The 23,216-nt window shown below is 39.4% G+C and overlaps 1 long non-coding RNA gene across 9 annotated transcripts in view; it reads right to left on the bottom strand.

Annotated features, from left to right (window-relative positions):
* LOC137856885 (uncharacterized) overlaps positions 1-23,216 on the bottom strand; it is a 211,287-nt gene that overhangs the window by 101,001 nt on the left and 87,070 nt on the right. For all 9 annotated transcript variants that reach the window (XR_011096843.1, XR_011096849.1, XR_011096847.1 and 6 more), the window contains 4 exons: positions 22,983-23,041; positions 22,205-22,264; positions 10,839-10,926; positions 10,580-10,606 (listed from right to left, as the gene is read on the bottom strand). This is a non-coding gene — a long non-coding RNA (uncharacterized lncRNA). The remainder of the gene's footprint in view (positions 1-10,579; positions 10,607-10,838; positions 10,927-22,204; positions 22,265-22,982; positions 23,042-23,216) is intronic.

Here is a 23,216-nt window from a genome sequence, read left to right as displayed (position 1 = left end):
AATATTGTAATTATACAATGTTCACAGAAATGCCAAGCTGAATTACTCTGAATTGTAAATGAGACCTGAGGGTCAAGTTCTGTCCCAGAAAACACATCAAAAACTTCACCTAAGTGAAGTAGTGGTGACCAGTAATCCAGTGCAGGAGTGTTTGTGTGTGTGCATGCATGTGTATGTACATGCATCTACCCTTCCCTGGGGACTTCCTCCCTCCCTTTGGGTTCTGAGTCTTTGACTTCAGGATTAAAAGCACCGTCATCTTGTATACTTACTCATTAAACCTTCTCACTCCTCTACTATTTACTTCCTGATAGAAAAACTTGAGCTTCAGCCAACAGAACACATTATCTTAGATTTCCTGACTTGCACTTGTTGAACTCCATGACTTCTCCACACAGTGACAGGTTCCTAATGTTCTGGATGCCCTACTTTTAATAACTGCAGCCTTTCTGAGATAGCTCAAAAAGAATGTCCCTCAAATTTCAGTCTACAACTTAGGCCCACAGTTTAAGCTCACTTTTGCTCTAACAGCAGATACAGTAAAAGGAGAGGGAAAAAAAAAAGAAAAAAAAAAAAGGTAGAATTTCCCTAAATCTAAGACTATAATTAGCCAGACTAACAGCACAACATACCACTTCAGACATAATTCCTTGCAGTTGTCACAATTTAAAATACCTCAGGGATGCTTTGAATTGCCCTCCAGTTCAGGATAATTAGCAGGCCCTTCACATACTCCCCTGCTTGCTCTCAGCCCGCTGCTACACTTTGACCACTGGGCCTTTCTGAGCTTAATCGCCTTCATAAGCATGTTGGAGAGGATTTGTTCCATCTAACTTCCCATTTCCATTTGATATGGACTTGGTGCAAATTAAAAATACTTTTCACAAGCTATCTGTTGGCAGAGAGTTTACCTGGTGATCTTCCAGAATGGCTTCTTTTACCCCTGAGCATCACATTAGGTGATAAATTCTGTTTCTTTAACACCTTTCATGTAACTTACTTTCATTGATTAAATCAATGCTGATGATATCCTACAGATTTGCAGAGGGACTTCACCTACTTATACATAACCCTGGAAGCCTTTTTAATGGGATGTCATGGAGTATACTTTGGCAGACCACTGAAAACAAGTTTATTTTACTTGCAAGATCACATAGCCAGCTCAGCAGTGCTGAAATGTGGCAATGAATTCCTCTCATCGCGTAGAGATGATGATCAGCAATACTACCAATAGATAGGAAAAACTAACCCAGTTGTCCTAGTCAGTGGATCTTACTTGCATTTAAGACTGACACATACATAGCAATTTGCCTGTGTTCTGCAGCAGCTGCAAACTATTAACTATGACAATGAAGTTGATTTTTAAACCAACAAATATGACAGCTATTATGAAAGTTCTACCATTGTCACATGGTGTGCAGTCTTTAAATTCATCCCTTGCTGTGTGGCTGAACTTTTATTGAATTTTTTTTAAATTAAAAGAAGGTCATGTGAGGACAGAAAAACTCTTTGTCAATCAGACTGTAGTGCACAAAACTCTTTCAGAACTCTCCCAAAAGCGAAAACCAGCATACTGCACTTAAAGTACAGTGTTGCAGAGATACTATGGCTGTATTTGACAGATGAAAAAATATTCCCCCTCATTATCCATTGTTTCCTTCCACCTCCAAAATGCCATCATGTTTGCTGGGTTCCCAGAAAACCTAGCATCAAATGACCTGTTTGCTGACTGGGTAAACAGTTTTCAAGATAAGAAACCTTCAAATGATACCCATGACCCAAAACATGCACCTTTGCTATAACACACTGATAGAAACAAAATGTAGGAGAACTGTCTGCCAATCCAAGAACTACAGACAGAAGGAAAAGAAGTATTTTAGTTTCTTCTAACAGCAAGGAGATGCATTTGAAGAATTCTTACAGTGAGGTATAATATAAAATATCTCGTATTATGCACAATTAAATCCTAGCCAAAGCATTCCCTAAAAATCAAGGTCTAGCCTTTAAATAATGTTCCTTTTTCCTGTATGGTCCCAGTGACACAGGCCAAAACATATGTGAATGCTAGAAGCCCTTAAAGCTATTCAGCTGAAGATCTGATTCCTCCTGGTTTCTATTTCCATTCATCTTCTTTCTCACCTCATCATATGAGCTACCCTTCTCCTTCAAAGGAACTGCACAGAAACCCACAAGAGGGCACGATCAGGCAGAGAAGGGGGTGAGCCTCACTATTTTACATAACACAATCATATGCATCAAAACACACACACACACAACTTCCCAAATGTCTGAGGTTAGTTATCCTTCATGTCCTGACAAGTTACACCCACCTTTCCCAGAGGAACTAACTCACTCAATAACAAGTACCAGACTTCTGTTAAAACAGCAAATAAAGTAGGACCACCTACTGTCCAATCCTGCAAACACTTACTGGTAGACAATCCTGCATGCCTACCACCATGCACAACCTCTGAGTTTCAGCTGCTCTGCCCATGTTACTAAGTGCCGTATCTCCAACAAATGTTCACAGAGTTATGCTCTATTGCTAGGTCAAAATCAGGCCAATTCTGCAACCCCTGTTTACAGTAGGCCTCAGGCACTAACATTTGATGGAATAACTCAAAAGAATGGAACACTCGTTTGGATTTCAGGATAAGGCCCCCCAGTCAACATGTGGGAGCATTTATGCTCTGTGAGACCTACGTTAAAAAATAACTTAAAAACAGACAGTGTTTCCCTATGAGTGGCCTGTTTTCCCATGTTCCAGTTTGCTCTTTCAAAAAGGCTGGTACGCTGAGATATCAGTCACTATGTGAAAATGACAACATTCAATTAAAACAATGGCAATTTTCAAGTGACACTTTTTTTCAATAGATGTATGACATTCCTAGACATTCTATTAATTAGCAGGCCCCAGGCAACACATTTGGTAAAACAGAACAAGCTGGCCTTTGATTTTTATCCAGGCTTTACCCAAGATCACACAGAGGTAGTCAGGCTGCTGATAGATCCCCCACACAGAGCACACACCCCCAGCAAGCAGCTGTGCTAAGAACTGCATGTACCCCACTTTGAAGAATTTTCAATCTGCATGGAAAGAGAGAATGATTGATTAATTAATAAAAAAAAACTGCATGTGTTGGACTGGGCAAGCAGAATCTGTTAAATGGACTTTACTATTCAGTCTCAAATTTGTTTCTGTTTTCTTTTTTTCCAGTTATCTGTCTCAGCTTCACTTTAAAAGCTATTCTGATTGAAAAACGTATCCTGAATGTTTCTCATATGTCAGGACCAGGAATTCAAACAAGCCCATTACTTCCAAAGTAAGGAGTCTATTAATAACCCAATGAGCATCTGAAATTAACAACATCTCAGGTTGTACACCTACATGATGCTTATCTAGGAAACTGGCATCCTTGTTACATCTTTTCTGGGCAGCTACAGTTACAGTCTATCAGAACACAGGATGAAAAACCTCATCTCAGTAGAAGATGTTGTAAGGTTCCAGCTGAAACACTCAAGCTTTTGATATTCCCACCTGCATTAATAATTTCTGGTTGCGTTGGATAGAGCTCTATGAGTTCCTTCACATTTAGGAATTTATTGAGGTAACCAAAACTTTGGAATTTTTCTTACTTGTATTATTTATTTCATCTGTAGATAATGGTTCTGTTACATTAAGGATAATTAGGACCTTAGATGGGCTTTCAAAGATATTTCCACATTTTTCAGTGATGTAGCTGTAACCAAAACAGCATCCAAAGGCAAAAGAGGAGGAGTATTCAATCTTGAAAGCAGCCAGACTGTCTGGTGAAGATATATTTTGAAGGTTTTATTGGTGGCCTTCTGAGAAAGGCAGCTATGACCTAAGCTTGAAGGCTAGCAAGGACTATGTGGGTTTGTGTGGGAGGGGGTTAAATCTAATTTGTAAATGGTGAGTTATTAGCCCTGACATTTGAGAATAGACACTGCATTGTGTCGATGATGAGAGCAACACTAGTTTTCTTTTTAATGGCAGTGATTCATTCTTTCCCATTCCACTATTGTTCCCATTTACCTGGCAAAGAGTATTACTTCTTATGTGTTCCCAATTGCTGATTTCTGGAGAGGCAATTAAGATGAACACAGGAGAAATGCACCAGACAAGCAAAGCTCTGAGAACAGTACTAGTGGATCTCAGAATGGGTGTGTTACTACTAAGTGGCCTTTTCCCCCTTCTCCACTTTACCCATGAGAAAACCCTGGCTTTCTTCTGCTTTACTCAGAGCTTTTGATTACCCTTTCTTTTAATTCAGGTTTATTCCCTTAAATTTTCAAAAATATTTTAAATATCTTCAGATAGGTAAAGTACTTGGAAGCATTAACTGTCTTGGTGAGGTCCTTCTCCTTCAAAAGTATGTGCAGCCATACATTTGGTATCAGAGAGCAACCAGCCTTGGATTCTCCACTACTGCCTTACCCAACTGCACAAAAGCAGCTATGTCACAAGCAGCCTCCCATGACACATGAGACCACCCAGAAACCATGGAAAGGGTCTCAGTCAATTATCTTCACAGAAGTCCATATATTAAGTTTTTTTTTAAAAAAATGTCTTAAAGACATGGAATATCAGGACAATGACCAGGAGTAAATCAAGACTGAAGTCTCCACACAGAGCTGTCTCTCCAACAGCCTGTTCTATAAATGCGTCTGGCTACCGCACTCAGACTCTGTTTGTCACTTTGCAAAGTGCAAACCCAACACTTCTCAGGCTGCCTCCCCTCCCCCCTCCCCCCCCTCCCCCCCCCCCAGCAGACTGTCCTACTGGTAGACGGGCCTGATCCCTGCAAATGTGAAGTGGCAGAGCCTCATTGACGTCAGTGATGATGCTTCTCTTTATTACAACTACCAGTCTGGCCCTCCTACTTTTACAAATGGCCCTGAGGGGACTACATGAAAAACAAAGCTTGGAAAAGTACAGAGCTATGACTTGGGAACAGCCCATGGCACAGATTAGGGGACAGTAGCCATAAAGAGTTTGAATCCAGATGTGAAATTCCCCAAGGCCAGGGCTATTCAAACCCTATCTAGTATGTGAAGCAAATTAACTGTTGGGTCAACCTTGCCCATAAGACACAGCTTTCTGAGAGCAACTCCACCCAAACATCTTTGGGAACTATTTACTCTGAGGTATGCAAACAGCTGTATATCTGCCAAAATGCTGAAGCACATTCCACCATTCGTGTAGCTATCCAAGGCCACTGCAGCAGGCACAGCAGGCAAGCTGACTGACACACCGGGGCTCGTACAAATAGTTCTTGTGCCCAGTGAGCATGGAAACCACAGCTGCAGTTTCACCAGTGGAGCAGAAAGTGTCACGTCCAGAGACAGCAGAGAGCACAAAAATGACCTCAAATAAACAAAGTTTAAGTGGAATTTGGTAACCTCAATTCCATCATGGGTTTCAAGTGACTAAGTGAAGAGATGCATAAAACTTGTATCAAGTCCCCAAGCTGTTAAGTGCCTACTGCATAGAGTTACATCCCTCTCTGAGCTGCCACAGCCAGCCATAAAGGTAGCTGGGCTTTGGCCATGCAGAATTCCCACAGATTTCAATAGGAACTTCTGTGTTCCAGTATGGACTCCAAGAATGCAGTTTTGGACCCAGAGCTCTGAGAGCTGGAGCCGCATTCAATATCAACGTCTGGCAACACCCATTTGTAAAGCAGTGACTCATTCACAGGCACAACTTTAGAGGGACAGACAGGATGACTTTAATCATACATTTCCATTTTGTTAACAAAACTCAGTAAAACCAGATGAGCATCCTGGATGATAATAGTTGGTATTAATCTAATGACTGTATAGTGAGCCATTGCCTTAGTTAAGAATAGTTTTATATCACACAGAATACATTGTTTTAATTTGGTTCAAGAACATGTCAATTAATGGACTCCTGGGGCTAAGGACAAAATAATTGTTTAAATAGCCATAGTTCTTTTTAAATAGCCAAAGTTTCTTTTTCTGAAAATAACAGACATGGAAATGAAATACAGAAAGTAATTTGAAAGAGACACATCTTGCAGAAGTACCTAAGTGACCCAAGAGTCTAGGACACCAGTTAAATAAGCTGCCATCCATTAGCACTTTCTATTCATTCTAAGCAAGGAAGCAAGTTGCTTGTGTGATGGTCTGTACTGGAGTGACATACCATTCAGGCAGCTATTACTTCAAGGTGTTCACTTGTCATGGTTGCACAGTCCTTCCCACTGACCAGCTGGGTTTCCATTCAGATACAGTTTGAGTAGCAAGTACAGTTATAAGTCTTTCCCTCTAACATTAACATACTTCAAGCTTCAGACCCAACAGAAGGCAGCTGAAAACAGATAGTTTGTTAAAGCTGGAGTTTGGCACTAGATTTTTACTGAAGGTTTTTTGTGTTTGTTGTTGTTTGTTGTTGTTTTTAATAAAATGGGCAGTGTTTTGGGAACTATTTTTCCAGGTCACCATGTTTGGCTAACTCTTCTAACATATTCAGGGTACACTTCCATGGGAGATTGCAAGCAGATGCCAGTTCCCTCTGTAAGTGCTCCAAGATACCCAGATAGAAGCTAACTCTAATCCTAAAGTCATGTAATTACAACCCTGTAATGCTGATCCCAAGCTAGTATATTCTGCTTCCCAGCAGGACTTGTTAGTTCAGGCTCAGCCACATGCTAATCATGGCTACACAGCTTCGTATTTAGAGCCAACTTTCACCCAGCCAGTTTGGAGCGTGGACAGAGCGAGTTCATATCTGGCTGCCAAACCCTGAGTAGACATACCTTCAGTGACTCAAGTACTTAGTAGTAGAAATGCAGGATAAGTCTTGTGTAATATTCTTACAGTCCAGTAAAAGGCTGGCCTTGTTCACTAGTTTGAAGAGCAAGTCAGAGCATGGCAGTTTGCTTTGGTTTCTTGATATGATTACTCCTTCTTCCTCAGAGAGGCTTCCCCAACTTCACACTAAGTCCAGCTCCACTAAAAAGGTTAAGTGCCCTCCTGCTAAGGGACATGTTCCTTCAGGATTTGCCTCCACATGAAAAATTAAAACGAAATATGACAGGCCAAAATCCTCTTGCTAATTTAATTTCCCAGACTCTGTAAGATGACAGAGTTTATCTATGTTGTCAAGGAAATCCAGGATCTCACAAGATATTTCTGAGCTGATAAGATAGATTTAAATTCAGTATTGAACCTGAAAGGTTAAGGTCATGGCCATCAGCTGATGCATGATATTTCCTACAGCTGCAGCATCAAATTTCCTAGAGCTAAACATCAGGTGCTTTGATAGAAATGTTTTTTCTACAATGCCTACAAATCTTTTGTTTTATCTTTCTAAAGTACAAAGCCAAATGAGAACTAAAAACTGCTTTACTTCTGAAACTTGTCCACTTCAACTGCCAGACCCAGCCTGACATGCAGTTCCACCATGTCTCTTAGTTAGTTTTCTAGATCTTGGGCTACTTTCTCACCCATTCTTTTTATAGTAAAACACCTAATAGGAAGTTTGTCTGCCACCTCCACCCAGTGGCTAGTGACGTTAATGCACTAGATTAAGTGGAAACTACCCACTTGAAAAACTGCAGCACTTCTGATCTGTTTGCACCCAAACTTAATGGTAAAACAGTACATTCGTACAACACAAGAGTTCCCACCCCTACTCCCCTTTCCAAAGAAGTTTTTTACTTTTTTCTGTTTTCTCCTCCACTGTCTACACACATCCAGGAAAAAAGAGTTTCCAGTCATAATGTAACTTTATTGTTGTTGTAATTCACCTAACTTGGACCCAAAAAGGCCATTCATTTACCAAATAATATCATGTCTTAGTAAGCAAACATTGGTTTTCCAGTATTATAGTTGTCCATATTTGTAAGAGTCCTTATTTGTAACTGCTGTTTATACTTTTTCTAAAAGTCATATGGATAATTTCTCTAGGTTTATACAACACTTCTAGTCAGGCAACACCAACCTTGCAACATCCTCTCCTTTGCACCTTCCATCATAACTGCAGCCAACTTTTGCATAACTTTTTCCACTAAGTCTCTAATAGTCACTTAAATTTGAATTTTCAGTTTCCACTTTACTTTAGACAGAACCTGCAGCAATTCATCCAATTCAGCAAACTCTTACTAACCTTTGGGACTGGCAATGGAGTTAAGACAGTGATTTCTATGCCTTGAATAATGTGTTTCCTTCTGCATCTCTTGATTTCAACTAGTTCCTGATAATACTTTCCTAGCAACCTGTCCATGTCTTGCTGCAGCAGCATAAAATATAACTCATTCAATTTCACATTGTGACAGCACACTCAGAGGAAAATCTAGGTTTACATACTCTTCAAATACATTTTACTTATTTTCCAAATTCTCTGAGGTAGTCATCTACAATCCCTAATGAAAAAGTGTGCAAAAATGCAAAACAGCAACAACAAACAAGATGTTATTATCCTACAAATACATGCTTACTGGTTGGGCAAAATAAGAATGCTCCCTTCTTCTTTTACTCTCTTCTTTAGCTCCTTCCTTTCTTCTGCTTCATTTAATACTAAAAGACCCAACATGAACAAAAAATGACGTCTGTAATACTCTCAGTTGTGTTTCAGGTGCAATACACATTGATTTCCTTCATGCGATCATACCTTCTTCCATTGTACAGTCTGAGAAGCCATCCTGCCTATGACTGCTTTGCCAAAGGAACTTTCTCTTTACTCATCTCCCGGCTTAATAACCGCAGTGTTGCTCAGCATCTGCAATTGCAGTTTATTGTACGTAGCACATTGTTTATGTACAGCACTATAAGGTGGGTAAAGCACACTGCTTCCCACTTATTTTTATAAGCTGAACTTAATTAGTGTCATTTCGTATGCCAGGGATAAGAGGACAGCTGGAAACCATCAAGGGAAAATGGGAGCAGTGCATGAGCTGTTTTTTTCAGTCAGCTGTTTCACTGCCCAAGGCGCACACACACGCACACTCTCTGCTTCATCTCTCAGGTCCAGTTCTGCTTTCTGTATTACCACTGCCACTCAGAAGTCAATAGAATTATTCCAGCTTTACAGTGGTATAACAGAGAACAGGCTTGGCCTGTATCCTACTGGCACTTGAAGCATTCCTGTTTTATCAAAAGTTGATACTTAAAACATTCTGGGGATATAAATAATCAGGATAAAATATCAATTAATACAACACACAATTGCCTAGAAATCTCATCCAGCACACAAATAAAAGTGCACACAGTCCAGCCACAAGTCTCAGCCTACAGATTCCATCACATATCTTTGTCATATCTCCTGGAGACCAAACATGAGATTTATCCTAACCATAAGGAACAGAAGCAGCAAACTGAGGTTCACTGAAAATGCCATCTTACTGGTCTACTACTCAGCCCTGGGAATAGTTAGCCAGAACACTTCTGCTGACCTCAGCTTCTGCGATAGTTCCTCGCTTAACCCTGAACCTTTCTCATACACATGAAGATAAACACCCAAAGTTCTACATACTAAGACTTAGACAAACACATTTTATGCCAAAGGGCATAGGCCAATAACCTGCAAAGATCCACACCCACACAGAATTGCACAATGGACCACACGTATTTTGGAGTGTGGCATTTGCCTATCACTAAGAATTATCAAGCACCAGTCATTTCCAGAAATGGTTTGCTGGTCTCAGCGGATCAGTTACACTGCATTTATTTTTGCTCTAAGCAATACCTTCTATGCCAGTCATTCATACCAATTTGGGAGCTCACCCAGATCTTTTCTTCACCCTTTTCCAGGTCCTCAAATTCAAGAACATTTAATTCACCAAGTGGAATTCCTCTGGCTCCTCTGCAATCCTGATTTCAACTTTATCCTGAAGAGCTGCCAGAGGCATAGAGAGCCTACTCCACAGGGATCCCAAATTCCACAGTCCAGTGCAGCTCAACACTACATGGCAGCAAATCTTTCAAAAGAAAGAGACTCCATAAACACCATCAGAGGTCTAACATTTCAAACAAGATTTCATGCATGGACACTCAGCTGATGCACAGTTCTCTTCTGATCCTCAAAAGCCAAGCACCAGGTATCTCACTGGTGCCTTGGGTCTAAGCTCTGATCCAATGGATGGCAAGTGAATGGAGCCCAGCAAGACCAGTACTCTTGTCAAGAGTGGCAGAACTTTCCTCCTAGTTCCACCACTTGCAGAGTAAGCAATACAGCATTTAATTGGCATCCTAAGTGACTCTTTCAGAACAGATGCAAAGAATAGAAGCTGAAGAAGCAGCTCCTGAACTCATCCAGAATGCTAAATTAAAAGATATTTTGTAGATTTTCAACTGCTGTTCAAAAGGCCTAACTAACAATCCGATTAATCTCAAAATAATAAAAGCCCTTAATCTAACATATATCAGCAAATTCCTGTTTCTCTCTTTTCTAACAAAAATAACAACACTTTAGTTGCCAGTGCATTAATAAGATCCTATTTCTGCTCCAGAGACTAAATCAAACCTTTGTTCTTCACAGCAAAGGATTAAGAAGGTTGCTATTTTGGTAATGAGATGTGGTAGAGGTACTTACTTCATAGCTGAGATCCAGGCTGGATGCCTGAGAAAGGAAAAAACTCTGTTACCTCAGATGAACTTTATTCTTATAACTGGTATATCAAACTCTGCTAGTATGTCATTAGCAATAAAAGACAATTCATGAATAATTACAATTTTATAGTGTTTAAGCTCATTTACAAAATGCGCCCTGTGTTGTACAGAAAGCCATGAATGTAGATTGTAACATAGCTAAACATACACCCGTACTAAATAAGAAAAAAAAAATTACTTACTTTCTAGGTAGCTTATTGGTCAGCTACTTCTTTTTTCCATTTTTTTCTGGATATCTCACCTCTTTTAACAGCACGTCATGGGGAAAAGCTGTCATACAGTGGCACAAGAAGAAAGAAGTGTCAGAAAAACAGCACATGGACAGGGACAAATGAGAGAACACTCTGAAAAGAAGATCAAATCATAGGACACAGATCCAAGTGCTGAGGCACCAACTTGGTGCCCAGATGATTGAGAAAACTGTTTGTGAAGCTGGAAAAGGAAGCAGTGACCTGTGAAAATGAAAGCAACTTCATGAAAACATTAGTCATGTCACAAATATGTTGTTTATAGTTATCATAACAACATTTTTATTAAACAAACATGTTTAGTATATGAAGTTGTTGCAAGCAAAACATTTCCAAAGGACTAGGCTAGGTAAGACAGTGTGGTTAGAAGCTGGCACCACTTCATAATTACATAGGCATTAACTTATTGCACATAGAAATGGAAATGTTTGGGGCTTACATCAGAGGAGGTCCAAATTTCTGAATGAAAAGTATTATTGTAACAAAATCTAGGATCATTTTCATATATAGCAAATGGAAACAGAAGTGAAGATAAATAGAGCCTCAATATCTCACTTGCATCCTGCCTATTGGCTGATGACATGACAAAGGACTTTGAAAAAATGACAAAAATGAAACAATTTACTGACTCTCATTTCTCATCTGGCAGGGCAGTTGTATGTATGCACTTTTTTTTTTTTAAAGACCACCATGATGAAAAGCAATCCCAGGAACTGGCAGAATGTCAGAAGGAAATTAGCCCATTGGTAATTGCTAATATCCTCTAGGAATGCTGTTTTACATCAGATGAACCTCTCCTATCTCTCCTTCTCTACTGAACAGTAGGAATAGAACAATAAAAATCCACAGGGGTTCAGATATCTCTGGCAGTACAGGTGCCAGATTTCCTAGGGAAACAACACTTACATAGTCAAGTGTTGCTTACATGACTGATCACATGCATATTACCTCTTAAATAATTTTTGGACACAATCACCAATTCCCACCATATCTGATAAAAGCAGACACCTCAAACATAATTGCATTCCTACCAAGATGTAGGAAAATAGTTGGATGGGTAAATAGGCTGACCTTAATACTGTTTCCAATAAATGAAAGGCTTCAGCATGAACATACCCTACTAGGCCTTCAGAGAATCCACTAATAGTGAGCAGTTATGAATTTCCCAGCTACTGGAAAAGCTCCAGTTGGAGCTTGTGCCTTGTTAGAAAACCAGACAATCCAAAGCCATAGCAAACAAGACTTTAGTCATTCTGGGCTCAGGGAATCAGAGTTTTTCAAAATGAAGGCTGGAGAATAAATTGTGCTCACAAGTTTGCATTTGCAGGTAACACTTTAATCAAACATACAAGGAATTGGGCTCAATGCAAATGTGAAAGAGCAGTATTTTTGGCTGTAATATTCAGGAGGTCAGAATGCACAAATAAACAGTCCCTTCTCTTTGAGTCTACAGAATACATTGATTCCCTTAGCAGATTGCATTGAATCCTTCATCAGGTTAACAAAACAAAATATCCATTTGCGGCATAAAAAAGGATGAAGATCTTCAAAGATTACAGAATCACAGAATCACAGAATTTCTAGGTTGGAAGAGACCTCAAGATCATCAAGTCCAACCTCTGACCTAACGCTAACAAGTCCTCCACTAAACCATATCACTAAGCTCTACATCTAAACATCTTTTAAAGACCTCCAGGGACGGTGATTCCACCACTTCCCTGGGCAGCCCATTCCAATGTCTAACAACCCTTTCAGTAAAGAAGTTCTTCCTAACATCCAACCTAAAACTCCCCTGGCACAACTTTAGCCCATTCCCCCTCGTCCTGTCACCAGGCACGTGGGAGAACAGACCAACCCCCACCTCGCTACAGCCTCCTTTGAGGTAGAAGGGCGACGAAGCTGGTGAGGGGCCTGGAGAGCAAGTCCTATGAGGAACGGCTGAAGGAGCTGGGCTTGTTCAGCCTAGAGAAGAGGAGGCTCAGGGGTGACCTTATTGCTCTGTATAAGTACATTAAAGGAGGCTGTAGCGAGGTGGGGGTTGGCCTGTTCTCCCATGTGCCTGGTGACAGGACGAGGGGGAATGGGCTAAAGTTACGCCAGGGGAGTTTTAGGTTAGATGTTAGGAAGAATTTCTTTACTGAAAGGGTTGTGAGGCATTGGAACGGGCTGCCCAGGGAGGTGGTGGAGTCACCATCCCTGGAAGTCTTCAAAAGACGTTTAGATGTAGAGCTTAGGGATATGGTTTAGTGGGGACTGTTAGTGTTAGGTCAGAGGTTGGACTCGATGATCTTGAGGTCTCTTCCAACCTAGAAATTATGTGATTCTGTGATTCTGTGATCTGTAGAGAGCGATAAGGTTGCTCCTGAGCCTCCTCTTCTCCAGGCTGAACAAGCCCAGCTCCCTCAGCTGCTCCTCGTAGGACTTGTTCTCCAGACCCCCTCACCAACTTCGTCGCCCTTCTCTGGACTCGCTCAAGCACCTCAATGTCCTTCTTGTAGCGAGGGGCCCAAAACTGAACACAGTACTCAAGGTGCGGCCTCACCAGAGATGAGTACAGGGGGACGATCACCTCCCTAGCCCTGCTGGCCACACTGCTTCTGATACAAGCCAGGATGCCGTTGGCTTTCTTGGCCACCTGAGCACACTGCTGGCTCATATTCAGCCAACGATCAACCAATACTCCAAGGTCCTTCTCCACCAGGCAGCTTTCCAACCATTCCTCTCCTAGCCTGTAGCTCTGCTTGGGGTTATTGCGCCCCAGGTGCAGGACCTGGCACTTCGCATTGTTGAACTTCATACAGTTGAAATTGCCATCTGAGTTATCAGTGCAAAGTTGTGACAGGAGGATCTACACACGGAGCTTTCCATGTTTATTCTCTCCAGAAACACCAGTATAGAAGATAATTGCAGATAATAAACTAACCCCCTTTTTGAATACTTTAAGAATGTGCAGCATGGTTTAATTTTCATATTATAGTAGAAATGCTTTGAACCTCAGATTGTAACTTTCCTGATGAAGCCTTAAAGGCCCTGACCATGCAGTTTGACCCACATTGGTGCAACTCTGACAAATCTCCAAGCCACATAATGCTTACAGAAAAAAGGATCCCATCCATTCAAGACTGGGGACTGAAATTTTATTCCAACATATCGGTATGTTCCAGATTCTGGCGATTTTGCATATGCATCCCTGACATTGAGGTATTCAGCTGCTGAACTATACTGATCTCTAGGAGGAAAAGGCTTTGTGGTTGAACAAGAAATTCTGGATGTGGTAGTTTATTTTTTTTTTTAAAAAGAAATCTTTCAAAAGTAAATGATACCATTTTAGTGTTGGGAACTCAAATGGAAAATAGTGTCTTCCATGTTTTAGCTGAGTTCTTTTTGATAGCTGACCAGCACTGGCACATGCATAATGACCCATGACCATGGACAATGAATGGACTGAAAGGACAACTGCTGGAGCAGAGAGATGTTGAGCTGGATGAAGGCTATAATATCTGTTTCTAAAAATACGGTCTGAGTTCAGAGAGATGGATGGATAGATAAACGCATCCACTTTTTTCTCAATTTACAATACACAAGTGTTTTACAATCACCTGAAATGCTCTCTCACTGCACATAATATAGCTACAGAATCAGGCATTTCCATGACAATAGTCTTCCATATTTTAACTGCATATTATCTCAGACTTGAACATTTAGAAGTAAAAATAAAAAAAAATAAAACCATGCACTAAAATGAAACACTTTGGTAAGCGGCAGTTCTTTCTACTGCATGGTTAGAAAGACATCTGAAGTCTCTCTTTCCCCAATATGTAGGATAATGTCCATTATTAAGTCAAGAGTTAAAGAATATGACTGACGTGACACATTAGGTAATGGAGAAAGGTCCTAGACACCAGCTAGAGGTTATACTACTTTAAGAGCAAGAAAATGCAAGTTAGTCATACAACAGCCATGGCTTTCCTCTGGCTTTGTGACCTTTCTGTGAGGCTGCAGAGCAGATGCAGTTGTGTTTATATGGTCACAAAGTTGACAGAGGGAAAGGCCAAGGCACTGGGTGCTCCCCTCCCTGTCCTCCAAGTGCACTTGCAGTAGGATGGGAAGCTGGCAGGAGGTATCCTAAGTCCTTCTTCCCTTGAACAGTCACAGCAAAAACAGGTGTTGAGAGTGCCCAGACTTGCTGAAAATGAAGCCATGGTTGTCTTGACTTAGACAACCAGACTTAGAAACAATTTTTGAAAACAAGAGCTTGCAGGGAAACGAGGGTTAGAGTGAAGCTGTCCTAGCTCTCAGGCCTCACACAGAGGCAGCTCTTTTGACTGTAGGACTCCTTTTTCCTTTCACTTCCCCTAGCCCTTTGCAGTGAGGTGGGGCAAGAGGGAGGCATTTTCAGCCTTCAGAAGACCTTTATACTTTATTAAAAATATGGTTTCTTTAATGTTTCCTTTTTCAAAAGTAGTAATATAAACTAACTGAGTATGCTCTTAGGAGAGCTTTTGGCAAGGGTATAGGACAATCCTCTGCCAAACCTCATCTTTGGCATGAAGAAATAAACAGACTGTGGTTCTGCATAAAGACAAAACTTTTGGAAAGCCTTTAGAATATTTCTCATAATGAAACAGTGGGGGGGCAGTTTTCTTGAAATTCAGAATACTCTCCAGAAGACAAATCCAACCTTTAAATGTTTTGGTGTCTTCAATTATGAACTGAGTTCCTTCACTAAAATAAATAAAAATAAAAATAAAATAAAATAAAAAAGTAACAGTAAAAGTCAAAATAAAGATAAAAACAAAAATTAATAAATAAGTTAATAAATAAGTAAATAATGAATGATGGATACGTTCTGATTTTGAACAGTCCTTAGTAAGGCTATTTCCATAACATTTCATCTGCCTGTAGAAAATACACATATTGTGTCAAATAGGAATGAAATTATTCTCATCTCCCTATGTAACAGAAAGGGAGACTGAGATCATGTGCTATGCCTAACACCACAAAGGATCCACTGCCCCGAACAGCAGTGCCAGATTAGCTTGCTCTAGACTCTGGCAGTTGAGCTCTGTGCTTCTTGATCATGTTCCCCATTCAAGATGTCTGAACAAGAACATTGTCAAATCTGGGCAAGAAAGGCCTAACCTTGGATTTTATTTCTGTGTGCTCTCACTAGTGTCCCATAGTAAACTGAACGGCAATGCGGACTATATAGAGGATTTTAAAGGAAAAACAATTACAGTGTTTTAGAAATATTTCAGTAAAAGGGTCCTGATAACAGAATTTCTCATTAACATCACACTTTAGAGAAAAATGGAGCAAGTCAACTAAGAGACAGGAAACTTGCTACTGTTACATTATTTGGGTTAATTATGTGAAACACAACTGTTATGTTATAGAGTAGATCAATCTCCCGTATTTAACAAATGAGGTTTATCACACATAGTTCTGAAACACACTTGGATGAAGATTAAGTATCCAAAAGGCTACTATGCTTTGCCAATACACACAGAATCATGTTGGACTGCCCAATGTATCATGAGTGTTATTAAAAGAAACCAAATACTTTAAGAACATTTTAATAGTGTTCTTTTTTGATTTTGGGTGGAAGGGGAGATTGTTCTTTTCCTTTTCAGGATTATTTTTCCTAAATACATTTCTAAATCCTACTTCATTTTAACTACAGCCTTGTAAACCCTTTGTGTGTTTCTGTCTCTCTCAAGTCTATGTAAGCACTTTTATATCTCTCCTTCCAACAAGGATTTTGCTGTATTGCTCCTTTTTGTTCTTTCAGAAATCAAGCCTCTTTGCCCACAATTTGGTGAACTTCTCCTGTCCACACCCAAGTCCACTGCTGCAGGCAGCACAAAGACTTCAGAATTAATAACCTATGAAAAAAAATGAATGAGGCAATTTCCAACTCACTAAGCTTTAAAGTTCTTTGCTTATTCCAGCAGATATCTCTGTACTAGATTCATTCATGCCAAATATTCAGCTTTTCTCTGTAATAATGATAATAACAAAAATATTTAAATATAAATTCCAAAATTCTGACATCACTGAGACTGTTCAAGCTGGAGCCAGGACCTTGACTTGGTCTGGAGCTTGACACCCGTTGGTCACTTTGAGAAAAAGGACATACCTCATCTGCACAGCCCTCCAGTACAGCTACATAGTTGACATGTTTTCAAGCACCTCAGTGTAAGAAGTAGTGGTTAAGCCCAAAGTTTCAAGAATTTCACTAAAGAATGTACCAGTATCTGGTTATGCAAAGGCCTTTGGTTAAAGAATACATAAACTCCAAATACCACTGGGGCTTGTGGGTTGAATTTTTGGGGGTTTTGAGTTTAGGAGTTTAAGTTGCATCTTACTGTGAGAAAAGAGAAAGCAAAAACAACTGAGAAATGGTATTAGTCCACTAAAAACTCAGAGCCATATGCTGTTATGCCACAATAATAAATAAGAGGCTTGCGTAGGACAGAAAGACACACTGTGACCTCCTTTCCACTAATTATCACAAAGCAATTTTGCTGAATTTTTACACTTTCCTATCTTCACACTTAGTACACTGCACCCGTATAGTTCCCGTCATTATCTAGGCTCAAGGTTGATAACTAATCAGTCCAAGTTCTGATCTGTCTAGGTGTTTCCCATCAAAGTTAGTAGTCATGTGCCAGAAGATGAAAGGATTTTCTTTTAAAAAATCCTTTTTAATTTTGTCGCAAGTCAATGCATGGTCTACATATCCTGTGATGTTACTACACAGAATAGGGCAAGACAGGATCCTTTAAGCCTGAGATGCATATAGCAACATTTTAGGCTGTAAATGATTCAGAGGTGTTACAGGAAAGGCATTTCCTGTAAGTAACACTATAAAAAAGTGGTTCTATAAAAGGCATTAACAAAACAACAGAGTGGAAGCGGTTGACCTACTGGGCGGTGTAACATGAAGATGGCATGAAGCCAAGAGCACGAGACAGCTGTGTAGCACATTAGAAAGCAGGACATTGAGCACCAAGATGTGTTTATAAAAACCCAGGCAGAGGTTTGGTTGTGAAGAGGTTCGGTTGTGAAGAACTTCAGCTGCATAGGTGAGAAAGCTAAATGTAGTATTGTCGACTGAGTAAGCACTAGCTGATGGAGAGGAATTCCAAGACCTGATCTAACACCCTGTAAAGTTAAGGGAGTGCCTATACTGACCAGGCTCCACATTTAGAGGATGAATAGTGAGCCCTGCAGTGAAATCTGACACCAAGAGAGTCAAGTAAACTCTATCCCTATCAATAGAAGTGTTGTTGTTCAATGAAAATGAAAACATGCTGGGGATGTTTCTTACACAAATGCTTGTTAAAAAAAGTTTCATGGTCTATCGTGTACTTGCACTGAAATATGCAGGCAAACACAGACATTCATTACATAAACATCTTTAAGGTAATGTGGATGCATGCCTAGCTCTGAAGGGTACAGTCTGTGTTTTCTCCACTGACCTAATTCTGATCCATCTATGTTTAATGTAGCCCACCACAGCAATTCATTTCTTTAGTTGCTAAGTACATGGATAAATGTTGGCTTTTCCTAAATTGCTGCAGAAGGTAAAATCATGATTTTTCAGGAGGAAAAGAGGTTTCTCTTATGTAAACTTATTTTCTTAGCAGGCAATTGAAAACATGTTTTAAATATCTTTGTCTTCTTTTTTTTTAAAAAAAAAAAAAAAAAAAACAGCAGCTGTTTTTTGGATGAGCTGCACTGTTTATTATTTTCTTAAAATGCCCAAGCCATGAAACTCATTTAACCCCTTGAGGAGTGACACAGAAATGACATGATGTGCATCATACATCAAATAAATGGTCACTCCTGCTGCTCTTTAGACATCTGGGGCTTAATTTGCAATTATTTGCATTCATAAAGCAAAGCTATACAATAGAAATGGGAACACATCTCTTATGTTGATTCAGAATTAATTTTCAAAGGGTGACATGCACCATAAATCCTATTGCGTGATTACTATAAACATGCAAACAAAAGAATGAGGAACAGCGTTGTCTGCTAATGGATGTTCAGTTATGAATTTCAATTGTTACAACATGTGATTAATTTACATGTTCAAATTAAGTCTCCATTTATGCATGTTTAATTATGAGGTATTTAAAAGCATGGATGGGTATGTTTGATCATAAGCAGCATTTAGGAAAAAGTTTGGCACTTGTAATTTGTTTGTCCTGGTTTAAAATGTTCTCATTACATCATGGAATGAAAAAGTTAGAGAAAGGAATGTCTCTGTTCCCAGCTAACAATGCACACAAGTCAAGAACTCTTCTCTTTCTAATATTTCCCATAAAGATGTTCATCAGAGATATCTTTTAGTCAAGCAAGTGACAGATGGAATCTATGAAAACAATAGTGTCTTTGGAAAGTCCAGTAGTATACATACTGTGGATACCATCTTTTAATCCCACTTTAGAGCTCCTGCATTTCCGAAAGCTTCAGACACTCCTAACTTTTAGTGGGACTTCCATTTCATGACTCTGTGCCATAGATGAACAGCTCCAGGGACTATGCTACAATTTTCCTAGTAAAACGCAGGGGTCCAACTGCAAAGGAGGGCTTAGGGCTGTGCAAATAACTAGTTTTTCAGTTCGGCTGCCAAGGCAAACAGTTGAAAAAGAATGTTGGTTCAAACTGAACCGAATTCACAATTTTTCCAGGTTTCCACACCAAAACCACTACCATCCCCACCCAGCCCACTGTACTTCCTTTAACATGAAATGTTCCATATGTCTCAAGAGGAAACATTTTTGGCAAATGTAAATATTTGGCAAATGCAAGCATAAAAGGCAAGCAAATATAGGGCAACATTTACGAAGTTGTTGCAAAAGGGTTTTTCTCTGTGACTTAATATACATTTCACTCCTTTTTTATACTGAAGAAGTTTATTCCACACAATGTTTACTATAACAGGGTTTGTCCCAGCTTCCCAAGTGAGTGCCATTAACATCAGGTTGTAGAATCATTCTTCCTCTACTGTTCATTGACTCTCAACTATTATTGAAGTAGTTTCCATAAAGTGGCTTAATGGACTTGGTTCCATTTTGGAGTGATCTGAAGAATAATTGCTTGTACATTCATATGTGGAGTTAAGGACTCAAACTCCTGCCTTGATCAGACAGAGCATTGACTTGAACTCTGATTCAACTTTGTTTAGGTACTGGAGGATTTTGAGGTAGGTTTCCACCTCTTGCATTGGAACCAGTTCCCTTCAAATGCGGTGCTTAAGGGTTCAGCACCAAGACTAAGATATCTTGGATATTAGGAAGATAATAGGTTGGATATTAGGAAGAACTTCTTTACTGAGAGGGTTGTTAGGCATTGTAATGGGCTACCCAGGGAAGTGGTGAAGTCACCATCCCTGGAGGTCTTTGAAAGACATTTAGATGTAAAGCTTAGTGATATGGTTTAGTGGAGGACTTGTTAGTGTTAGGTCAGAGGTTGGACTCAGTGATCTTGAGGTCTCTTCCAACCTAGACAATTCTGTGATTCTGTGATCTTTAAAGCCTAGATATTATCACACTGAGCTAGCAGAGAGGTTACGAGTCCCACAGACAGTTCCTTGGAGGTGAAAAGTGTGAAGAGGAACAACTGAAATCACATTGTGGTAGACCTCACTGCTGCTAATTGTTCATGTACTGTTCTGAGAGATCTAAATCTTTGGAGCAGAGAAATTTTCTATTATATAAGGATTAAGTTGTGCCAAATGAATTTCATAATGCCAGAAATGACTTTTTTTTTTTTTTTGGACACTACAGATTTTTCTCTCATTGTCTAGGCACTACAAGATTTGCACTCACCTATAAGACAGAAAACCATCAATATCCTGACATCAAGCAATGCAAAATAAATAAATAAATAAGTCTGGTAAATGTAATGCCACACTTTTATAAATAAAAATTCTTAGATGCTATCATATATATACTCATTTAAATATACAAATTATTGGATACTATCACATATATACTCATGGTAATGTACACACTTGAAAATGCTTATATATGTGAAGCTTCAAGGCATCTCGGCTTGGGAGACCAGCTGTCTGATTAACAAAAAAGCCATGGAGAAAATCTTAGTATACAGCAGCCTTCAGGCCATTCCTCTTCATTTCCACAATATATGCCTTTTTCTGCATGTTGCTGCTAGTAGCACAAGGTTGCTGCAAGACAAACCAAAATGTGATTTCTAGTGTCTGAATTCACAATGGTTTGTGAAGGAATGGCCCTTTTGTTTAGCAACCATTATACATCTACTGAGGTGTCATAATGACAGTGAGAGCAGTAGGGAAATATATTGTTAATATATTTAGCAGAAGCAATGATTTCTAATGTGACATAAAAGCATTGCCTAATGTTGCCAGGTAATAGTAATGACTCATACTTGCTAAGTAACTGGATGAATCAGAGCAGTCCCTGCCCCAAAAGACATACATTCTAATTTAATGAATATAGGTATATACCTGAGTTGGTTGAAGTTTTAATTCCAAATCATGCTTTACATATCGTGAGTGTCAGAAGAGAATAAGGGCAAGCCTGGAGAAGAGAAGGCTGCAAGAAGACCTTACAGCAGTCTTCGTTACACAAAGTATGCCTACAGAAAAGCTGGGGAGAAACTCTTTGTCAGGGACCACAGTGATAGGACAAGGGGTAAGGGTTTTAAATTAAAAGCAGATAGATTTAGATTAGATGTTAGGAGGAAATATATCGCTCAAAGGGTGGTGAGGCATTGGAACAGGTTGCCCAGAGAAGTCATGAATGCCGCATCCCTGAAAGTGCTTAAGGCCAGGCTGGATGGGGCTTTGAGCTACCTGATCTAGTGGGTGGTATCCCTGCCTATGGCAGAGGCGTTGGAATTAGATGATCTTTAAAGTCCCTTCCAACCTAAGCCATTCTGTGATTCTATGAAAATTGATCATATGCAAAATACTTGCCCAACTTTTCCTATTTTTCTTCTTCCTGAATGAGGAACACAAAATTCAAAAATATTTGGTAAATTGGGATTGGGGTCATGATCCCAAAATATCTGCAAGTTTTAGGAAAAGAGGAACCAGTCTAAAGCCAGCACAAACAGCCCAAACATGTATTCTGACAACATCATCTTTGAATGTAACAAATAACAAGGAGGTGACAGCCTACTTTCAGCATCACAGGTTGGAAGTACAACTGCTAGGAATTTTATGAATTAAAAAAGTTTTCTTCACAAAATACCTTTTAAAAAATGGGGAACTGGATTAACTAAGAAATAACCTTTCTACTTACTTTCTTTTTGGTTTGGATTGAAGCATGCTTTCCTTCCCCTTGTTGCTTTTTTAAGCAATGCTATCAAGCAGTAGAAAATAAAGAAAAAACGAAAATAGTGTTATTTTTTAAAATACTGAAGACATTTTAATTTCTCTTATACTTTTTTTTTTCCTTTGGTCTGGGAGTCTTGGATTAACTGATAATGTCCTGCAGTTATCATTGTAGTGTTGAAGCCTTTATAATATTTATTGCTGTAGGTCAAGTAGATATTTGCAGAAGCTTGTTAGGTTTATTATTAAACAGCAACTAAATGAAAAAAAAAAACAAAAAAAAACAAAAAAAAAAAAAACCTATGGCTTTGAAAGAAGACCTGGCATAGAGATAACATTTATGACTGAGTAAATTCCACTTATATTTCTCATATTTCTCTAATTCATTGTTTTTCTTTTCTTTTTCCATGTTTTTGTGACTTTCAACATACCTTCCACTTCACTTTAAGTATTCAAGACTTATTAGTTAGCTTCTTGACTGATGATGAATTTCAATTTCCAAATTGCTCATGTGCAACCGGTATTCTCACCACTGCTTTGCCTACCACAGAAATGGCTAGGGTCATAGTTTACAGCAGGCAATATAAGAACAGGAATGCACAGAATTTCAGCCATTGGCCATGTGTCACAAACAGCTTCATTCATTGAGCTACACCAAATAAAGATAAACAAGCTCTTAGTGTATTCAGCAACAGCAATTAGGCTAGTTACAATACCATGCAATAATATTTCTTGATCAGGGCTACCTTGTTCAGCACCATCTGAAGACACTGTGCTTCTCACTGAACTATGGCACACTGACCTCCTAAAAAAAAAAAAAAAAAACAGAACATGAAAATGTCTTAAAATGCAGCTGGATCACTCAGAGCCAGAGTAATACATTCAGTGAGCATTACAAGAGCTCTAGCTTGCACTGTGGGAGGGTATTGGTAGGAGCTTCTAATGTTATCTAAGGAAAAGGGTTGTTTATATAATTTGAG

The sequence above is a fragment of the Anas acuta genome, chromosome 5, assembly GCF_963932015.1.
Source record: "Anas acuta chromosome 5, bAnaAcu1.1, whole genome shotgun sequence".
Classification (NCBI taxonomy): Eukaryota; Metazoa; Chordata; class Aves; order Anseriformes; family Anatidae; genus Anas; species Anas acuta.
This window is presented reverse-complemented; position numbering and strand designations above follow the sequence as displayed.